Source organism: Nannospalax galili, unplaced genomic scaffold (assembly GCF_000622305.1).
Source record: "Nannospalax galili isolate Female #2095 unplaced genomic scaffold, S.galili_v1.0 scaffold649, whole genome shotgun sequence".
Classification (NCBI taxonomy): Eukaryota; Metazoa; Chordata; class Mammalia; order Rodentia; family Spalacidae; genus Nannospalax; species Nannospalax galili.
The window spans coordinates 492,718-502,035 of record NW_008359093.1 but is presented as its reverse complement, the minus strand read 5'-3'; the positions used below and the strand labels follow the sequence as shown (position 1 = coordinate 502,035).

At 40.5% G+C, this 9,318-nt stretch overlaps 1 long non-coding RNA gene across 1 annotated transcript; it reads right to left on the bottom strand.

Annotated features, from left to right (window-relative positions):
- Positions 1–413: 413 nt before the first annotated feature.
- LOC103725455 lies at positions 414–6,328 on the bottom strand. The gene is made up of 4 exons (XR_606857.3): positions 6,258–6,328; positions 1,615–1,787; positions 1,307–1,515; positions 414–911 (listed from the first exon to the last, which is right to left on the bottom strand). It is a non-coding gene; the product is annotated as an uncharacterized LOC103725455 (long non-coding RNA).
- Positions 6,329–9,318: the final 2,990 nt, after the last annotated feature.

Here is a 9,318-nt window from a genome sequence, read left to right as displayed (position 1 = left end):
TAAAAGGCAAAAATACCCTTTACCCTTTTCTCTATTGGACATGGGGTCCTAGTGTCCAATAGAGAAAAAGCCATCACATCCTGCAATCCAGAGTTAAATAGGCAGTGTGCATTCGTTACGCAAGACTCCCTCAAATGTGGAGAAACTGTTCTCATAGTTCATTGAAGGCTGGCAGAGATAATACAGTTCCCTGAAAAGTGCCTGGGATTTCTTCAAAGGAAAAAATAAGAGGAGGTGAGTACTAAACACAGTCACAAAGCATTTTAGACAGAAAGAACACACTTCCCTCTTGCTAGTAGAGAACCCACAGCAACCCCCCCCGCCCCCCAGCAACTATCTTCAAGGAGTGGAGAACAAGACACAGGAAGTTTCTCATCCGTGGGCTTCCTCCAACAGTAGTGTACTTAGGCCTTGGGAGAGATCTGCGTGCATTCAGAATTTGCAGGATCCTTTTCCGGAAAGAATGAGATCAATTATAAGAGACCTGCAATGACATAGTTTCCATGATGCTACCCTATCATGTACAGGCTAGAAGGGAGAAATGAAGCAACTCAGCTAGGGCTGGGGCTTCCTGCTCACCTCTGCTGGGCCTCTGTCTGGCTTGAGTTTGCACAGGTCTTATACATGCTGTCATAAGTGCTCTGGGTGCACTCACATATGCAACTCCACTGTTGTATCCAGACAGCAGTTTCCTTGAATTTATCCACCACCTCTGGCTCTTCCAGTCTTTGTACTCTGTCTTCTCCATCGAGCCCTGAGTTTTGGGATGAGAGGGAGCAATATAGATGTCCCATTTAGGGCTGATTTCTCTGCAGTCTCTTATTCTCTGCATATTGGCCAGCTGTGGGTTTCTGTTAATCACCTCTGCTGCAAGAAGGAGCCTCTCTGGCGAGAGCTGAGAGATCACTAATCTGTGGGTATGAATAACAACAAGTCATTAGAAATCAGTTTAATAAATTAGTATTATTTAGTATAATGATAGTAGTATGCTATCTCATACTGTCTGGCCACAGGTAATTGGCTCTGATAAAAGTATCAAGTGTGCTGAGAGAGGAAAGTCAATTTTCCTTACTGATGTGAAACCTGGCAGGTTGATCAGACTCCAAAGGACAGACCAAAAGTCAAGAGCATTTAGGAAACACAGGCTAGACTTGTTAGGTCTTTAAGAAAGAGACAAATAATAATCAAAGACATGAAGTAGGGAGTATTTGCAAGGTATGAATGAAGGGGGGATCTAAATATGCTCCAAATATATTGTAGGAAATTTTTGAATCAATAAAAATATTTTTTTAAATAAGGAACATACCACAAAAGAATGATGTGTCTATGATGTTAGCTGCTGAATGGGGGCTCAGTGATCAGAGGGGCAGGCAGCCTGCCTACGTGTACAAGCGAGTAAACAATTCAAGGTGATTTGTAGATATGCTGAGACCTCATCTCCCTGTGGTCAAGATGATTATGTCACAGAAGGCAGCACAGAGATGGCAGTGTCTGCTGAGGGTGTTGATGTCGTCCCTGAAAAACAATGCTTCCCATCAGGAACTTCAGGAAACTTTTAACTGGGTTTGTTCTAATACAAGGACAAACTTGAGGTCTGGGAGGAACTCCACTCACCTCTGTTGTCAGGAGCACAGAAGGAATCCAGAGGGTTTGGATACTGAGGAAGAACGAAGGTTCAAAGGGAAGGTCTGACTAGATATTTGACCACTCTGTAAAACTGGCAATGACCAGAACATGCCAACACAGAATCCTGACCCAAATTTTCAGTCCAGCAAGCCAAACACAACCTGTAGCAATCAGATAAATGTGGCAAGGGCTTGATTAATCCATGATACATTCTGAAAGTGTTCTTAAAACTTAGAGACAAAATTGCTGTTCCAATTTAGGACCACAAAGACAAAGTTAACTTTGTCTGTACAAACCTCATCTTTTTTTTAATTCACAAGACTACTACAATCCCATCTCAACAGCCATCAGTCAGGTGCACTAACACCTTTCCTTTTGTTATTATAAAACTCTCTCCCCTGCCTGCTTTCTTTGTATTTAGTTTGCTCTGTGATAATTTCACCCATGAACAGTACACATTCTTATTACTCTCACTCCCCACCCTCTCTTTTCTTCATCCTCCTCCATCAATCCCAGTTCTTCTTACGAATCCCTATTCTGCTTTCATGTCCTTGTGCTTTGGTTTGTGACCAGAGCTTAACCAGGGCCATCTGGGTTTTGAGCTATCCACTGGAGCCTGGAAGACTCACTAGTGGGAAGAAAACTGAACACAATAACTATCCTTCCCCATAATCTATCAGCTGCCAATAATTCAGCTGTGAGGACTATGGTCAAATGACTGTCTCCCATCCATGCCTATTTTTGTTTGTTTGAGGATTTCATATGTGCATTAAATGTGTGAAATCAATCCCATATTTCCTCTCCTCCAATCCCCTATCCCCCCTCCCCTATTCCTCCCCTATCCCTCCAAACACTTTCCCCTTACAGATTCATGTTTTTTTTTAAACCCTCAGAGTCCTGTTAGTGCTGCCTGAGTGTATGTGTGTGTGTGGCCATCTACTAAAGCATGGGTAGTTTCCCAGTGGCTACATCCCTGAAGAAAACTGACTTTCCCTCCCTCAGTAGTCAACAATACACTCCTCAACTAGGCATGGGAATTCATGAACCCTCCTGCATGCATACTGGGATTTTGATTGGTTTGGTCTTGTATAGGTCATATGCCTGCAGTCACAGCTGCTGTGAGTTCATGTGTGGTCGTGTCATGTCTGGAAAATACCACTTTACTGCAGCTTTTCACTACCTCTAGCTTTTACAGTGGCTCTTCAGTGATAACTACTGAGCTTTGGGAACAGGGATTGTGATGCAGATGCCCCATTTGGAGCTGAGTACTACACAGTCTCATAGTCTCCATATGTCAACCAGTTGTAGGTCTCTATATTAATCACCACCTAGTTCAAAAAGCCTTGCTGATGAGGGTTGAGAGATGAGCTAGTCTATGGATATAAAGATAGAACTTAATGGGAAGTTTAATACTACACCCACTTAGCAAAATAATAGTATGAGGTTCTCACTTAGGGCCTATGGCCTAGCCAGCAATGGGTACTTGTCTGATTTAAATGTACCAGGGAGGAATTTGATACTATTTCGAATCCAATCAGAATGTGATCATTTATTTCCTTAACATTCAGACTAATGCTGCACTAATAGGTGTCACTTGCCATGGAGGTCATTATGGTAGCGTGCAGGCTTCAACTGGGTAAGATTTTTTTTTAATTACAGCCTCCCAGCACTATGAAAGCTAACCAGTATGAATGACTTTTCCATGTTGGTACCAGCTTGATTTCTCCTTTTCCTATGACTCAAATATGTGTTGTCTTCAGCAATAGAGTTTTACCATCAAGATTTGGAAGGTTCAGAAGACGAATGGCAATGGCTGTAATGATGGGGATGGGTTACAGGACCTCTCTGACCAATAACTAAAAGAGGCATGCTTAACATGCACTGGCATTTTTATTTAACAGTCTATGGTATCTGAAAGAGGCATTTCCCCACCACTGTAGGGTAACTCCATTTACACTCCATTCATACACATATACATTTATGTTTTAAGAAGCATCTCCCATGGTAGTTTTTCATATGACATTTTCAAAGGTCTTTAGTATTAGGAGCAAATAGACCTCTGGGCTGCCTCTCAGGGAGCAGGAAAAGAGCAGCAAGAAACAGCCAGTGTGTACATTCTTGAAAAGGGGAATGTGGGCTGGAGAGATGGCTCAGCAGTTAAGAGCACTGACTGCTCTTGCAGAGGACCTGGGTTCAATTTCCAGCATGCACATGGTGGCTACAAACCATCCTTAACTCCAGATCCAGGGGAATCAAATGCCCTCTTCTGACCTCCGCGTCATTGCACGACACGGGTGCACTCACAAACATGCAGGCAATACTCTCATACACATAAAATAAAAATAATAAATAAATTTTTTTAAAAAGGGGGAATGTGGGATGGAGCGATGGTTCAGCAGTTAAGAACACCGGTTGCTCTTGCGGAGAACCCAGGTTCAAACTGTCTTTGCATATTTCTATCCCTCCCAGCTCCCCACCAACTCCTTAAGGGACTCCCACTGAATTTCTTATTCTTTGTTATTATTGCTACATATGCATATATTTATAAGTATACATATATAATGCACTGAGTCCATTTAGTGGTGCTCATGTGTGCCTGTGTTTAGGGCTAACTGCTTGGGATTAAATAACCTCTCTAGGGGCTAGTCCTTGGAGAAAACTGATTCTCTCTCTCTTAGCATCCATTGATTGCCTGTAGCACTGGGGTTAACTAGGCCCTAGTGAATGGACACTTGAGGATACAAGTTTGATTACAAAACTCTTAAATTATATATAATATGCTGGGTGTGGTAGTGCACGCCTTTAGTCCCAGCACTCAGGAGGCAGAGGCAGGTGGATCTCTGTGAGTTCAAGGCCAGCCTGGTCTACAGAGTGAGTTCCAGGACAGCTGGGGCTGCAAGGAGACCCTGTCTCAAAAAGACATATATATATATATGGATTATATAACTATATAAATATGAATATAATTTATATGTAATGGAGTGCATGAAGCACAGGGTGGTAAGGGGATGTAGATATGGAAGGAAATCTAAATAAGATCAAAACATATTAAATGAAATTTGCACAAATTCAATAAAAATTTTCAATTTTTTTGAAGTTTCATTCTATCCTAGTAGGTTTATTCATAGCCAATAACATCTTTCTATATTTTAGATATAATAAGTGTTGGTGTGATAGCTCACTTGGAAATAGTGATAGTTGCTCAGGCTCATGAACAGAGTTCTATCCTTGGAACTCACATGGTCAAACAAAAAAACCAAGACCTGAAAATTGTCCTCTGACATACAAATGTGCATGCATATGTGCATACACACACACACACACACACACACACACACACACACACACACAGAGAGAGAGAGAGAGAGAGAGAGAGAGAGTAAAATAAAATACATGTTACAAATTAGATATAATAAGTGAATATGAGGTACTACTCTATCTTGAAGTATCAGTTACATATGTTATGGTAACTCTTTAAATAATGTTTTACATTTTTACATTACTATATGTAGGTTTTCTAATATGATGAACTTTGCCTCTGTCCAAGAATAAATGGGAATTAGTAGTTTAACATACTACATAACTAATTTCCTTAAGTATGTCCAATATCTTTTAAAATGTCTAGACCACACATTTGGGGAGTCCAACTGCATTATTCTAACCTGGTTATTTTCCATTAACTGTCATCAAATGACCTGAGAGAACAACTTGAAGGAAGATGTGTTTTGGCTCCTGTTTTCAGAGGGTTCAGGGGCTTGACTCTCTGTGCATTGACAGAACATGATGGCAGCTGGACTCTGTGGTGGAGGGTTTTCTTCACTTCATGACAGACAAAAAGTAGTGAGAGGAAGGGACTAGGGACTAGGTTTAACCTGAAGAAACCCCGGCTTCCTGCTTCTTCCAGCTAGAATGCTCCCCCTAAATATTCTAGAACCTCCCAAAGCACCCCCTTAAGTTGGGGAACAAGCATTCTCTGGGTGCACCTGTGGGTGCATTTCATATTCAGTCTGGAATCAGATTAGATATGCTCCTTGTTTTGTTCACATTTATACATCAAGTGACTAAGGAGTTCTCCTTACAATGTCTCCTGGTAAATATATTCACTCGTTTCTCACTATAATTCTGCTATGCTTCTGGATAAAATAGTTTATAGGTATCACAGCTAACAAGTGATAAAACTGAGGTCATGAACTCTCCCACAGAAGTGGTTCCATAAGTAATATAAATTCTGTCATTCTCAAAGTAGCCAAGTAAGTTCAGTTCCTTTGAGGCAGAAACACACTAGTCCATTTAGACTTGATCTTTTCCTACATATCTTAATTCTCATCATGGCTGATACGACACAGATTCACCATCCAAAGAAAATGCAAGTTCATTTCGCTTCCAACATTACACACTCATCCTTGTTTAAAACTATTTTTCCTGAATATTTTTTCTAAAATATTTTACTAAATATTTTGTTTAAATTTTTAAATATCACCTGCTCCTAAAAGTTGATCAAAACGTGATATATAAATTTTGTATTGCCCCACACCACATTCTCTCTTGCCACTGTAGTCCTTTACTGTTCAGAGTTAAGAAACACAATCTGTAATTCTGACTCTAAATTCCCTGCACAGCCCAGCACTTACACATCTTAAGAAGGCTTCCAGGCCACTTGGCCACTTGAGTGTCCTCTTCTCTTGTTCATCATGGAAGGAAGGACTTGACCCTCAATTATCTTATTTTGAAAATGATCTAATGACAGACCTTCAGTGATTATCATTTGTCTTCACAAGAGTTCTTTGATCAAAAAAGATCTCCTTCATATTTCATAGAATTGCTAAAACTCCATTAAATTTCAGTGTTTAAATATCTCTGGTAATTCAATATTCTCCCTGGAAGCAACTAATAAAATTTATATTAATATTTGTACCATAATTAGGCATTTACTGAATACCGAACTATATTGTAAATGGTTTCACAGAATGGGTCCTTTCTAGATGTGAGCTTAAAGACAGGGGTTCCTATTGACATAGCATAATAAAATTGAACAGAAAAAATGAGTGGAAAGAAGGCACAGGGCTTGAGTTTTACTTCTATCTGACTGCACTAGGATAGCCTGCTCTGATGTGAACAGTAACAGTAGAGCCTGGAAGTGTTCGTGTAATGTCTGATAAGCAGAAAGGGGCAGAATGCTGAGAAGCAGGTACCCAAGGCTACATTGGTGTTGAACAACCACCTAGCAGTTTTCTTAAGGATGGCCAAAACACAGTGTTAAGAAGACAGGGGCTATATAAAAGAGCACAAAGCTGCTCACTAGGGCGAGGATGCTTTGTGTGGCTCTGGTCTCAGGAGATGAACTGGCAGGGTGGGATCTGTGAATATGCTGGACCCTCTTTTTGTTCTTAAGGAGGATAAAGACCATAGAGACACTTGCCCATACCATGAGTCCCAAACACACCCCATCAGTGGAAGCCAACAGGACTGCATAATGTGTATCTTACACTGTGAGATTCTACCATACCACCGTACACAAGATTTCTAAACCCAGAAAGATTTCTTTTACCGCCCCCACCCCGATGGCAGTCAAATTTGTGGGAACAAAGGCATTCAAAATCAGCTGCAGGGCCCAGCATAGGCCCAGGGAGAAACCAATGACCGTGGGGCCTTGAGTTGTGCCCACTTGGGACTCCTTGGGCTGATCATGATGGCCTGAAAGATGCTCAACAGAGCTGTGGAACCAAGAGATACTCCTCTGGCAACTCTGTGAAAATAAAAGACAAGTTTATACACAATGCCATCTAGAAAATATGCCTGACCAAAGGCAGATACTGTATGAGGGATTTCTTTACAGAGAAGAACCATGAAATTGGCCCAGGGCAGGTGTTTGACAATCAGGTCTGTGGGCCTCCCCTTGATCCCAGTGAACTCACTAAGGATAAAGTGCCAAAGCAGGGCCAAGTTTCCCAAGATTCCAAGTGCAGTCTGAGACAGGGAGATGAATCCTATGGCCAAGGCTGTGGAGTCCATTTTGTCATCTTGCTGAGAATGTCACTCAGTATCAGATCGTGCGAACCCTTGATAAACATGCAGGTCTACATTCTTCATGGCATGTTAAATACTATGCCCCCAGGAGCCAGTATTTTCCATTAATGTGTAATAAATTGTCTCTTTAATAAGTGTCTCAAGATTCAAAATGTTCCTGTTTTGAGTTAGAAATAGACAGTAGTGTCAACACAGTGAAACATAAACTTGGACTTGTTAGATGTCATTGCTTTTCAGCACTTTACAAATACCTGATTTAAATTTCACAACTGCCCTGTGCCAGAGTCTCTCGTGGTGAGACTCTTAGGATGAGTGTCATTATATGCAAAGGCAATACAGATTTTCCAGGCATATGAAGGAATACATCAGAATGCAGAGTATCTAGATCCAAGGAAGATAGTAACCATCAGAGCACAGGACAGATGATAACAATTCCCATCTTAAAATGTACCTTAACTGAATTTAAAAATAATCTTTTCATCTTGCCATTTTTTATTTTGGTCTGTCTTCTATACTACTTTCCTATATATTTCTTTAAATTTCATGTTAATTCATAACAGATTCTGTAGACTCATATCATTTAGGTACAAAATGTAAATACCAGAAGACAACGATGTAACATTACAGCAAACAAAACCATTTTTACTTAAAAATTTCTATAGTGAGTTCAGTAATGACTCAATAGTAGGATGATATACATAAATTTTATATATTTCTTTTAAAATAAATTATTGATTTAATATTAATACGTAGGGGCTGTACACATGGATCAGTAGTAAACAGTACTTACTACTCTAACAGAAGACCTGGGTTTGGGTACCAGCACCCACCTTGCACCTCAAAATCGTCTGTAGTTCCAATTCCAGAGGAGCCAATGTCTTCCTCTGGATCTGCAGACAATGAACACACATGGTTCACAAGCAAATGAACAGCCTCTCTCTCTCTCTCCATATATATGATATGTGTACACACACATATATATAATAAAAAATTAAAATATTATACCTTGAGAAAAGGCAACATTACATTGAGTTTATGTCCATAGATTGCTCGTATGCTATTTACTACCTGACAGGACAATAAAGATGTGATATATGTAAATATATCAGGACCCCAGAAGGATCCAAAGTGGACCTGGAAGACTTGAGCAGTCTGCTACTTGGAAATAGAAACAGCAGACATGTCAGTAATGAGCCTTGTCTGTGAGGGAAAAGAGAGAAACCTCATTAGAAGCATTTGAAATTTGAATCTATAGGTGTCTGACTCGTCTGCTTGTATAGACATGATTATAAAATAAAGTTCTCCTTACTGTGTTGTGCTGTAACAAGGAAAACTATCTTGTCACTGTACGACTGACCAGGCACTGGTGTTCCCAGTAGAGAGAATTAAGCCACCATCTTTCTCAGGAACCCAGAGCTGGAGAAGGCGGTATGCACAGAAAAGCAAGTCTCTCTGATCTGTGGGAACTGTTCTCCTAATTTACTAAGTTCTGCTAAGTATTACACCACCTCACAAAATCGATTTCCCATAGCAAAGGGGAGGGAGAAACAGTACTAAAACAGAAAGCATTTCAGCCACTGAGAGCCTTTGCATTAGCAGAGCACACACCATAATCCCCTTTGTGAGCGCCTCAAGAAGGGGAGACCAGAGTTCAAGAAGCCTATC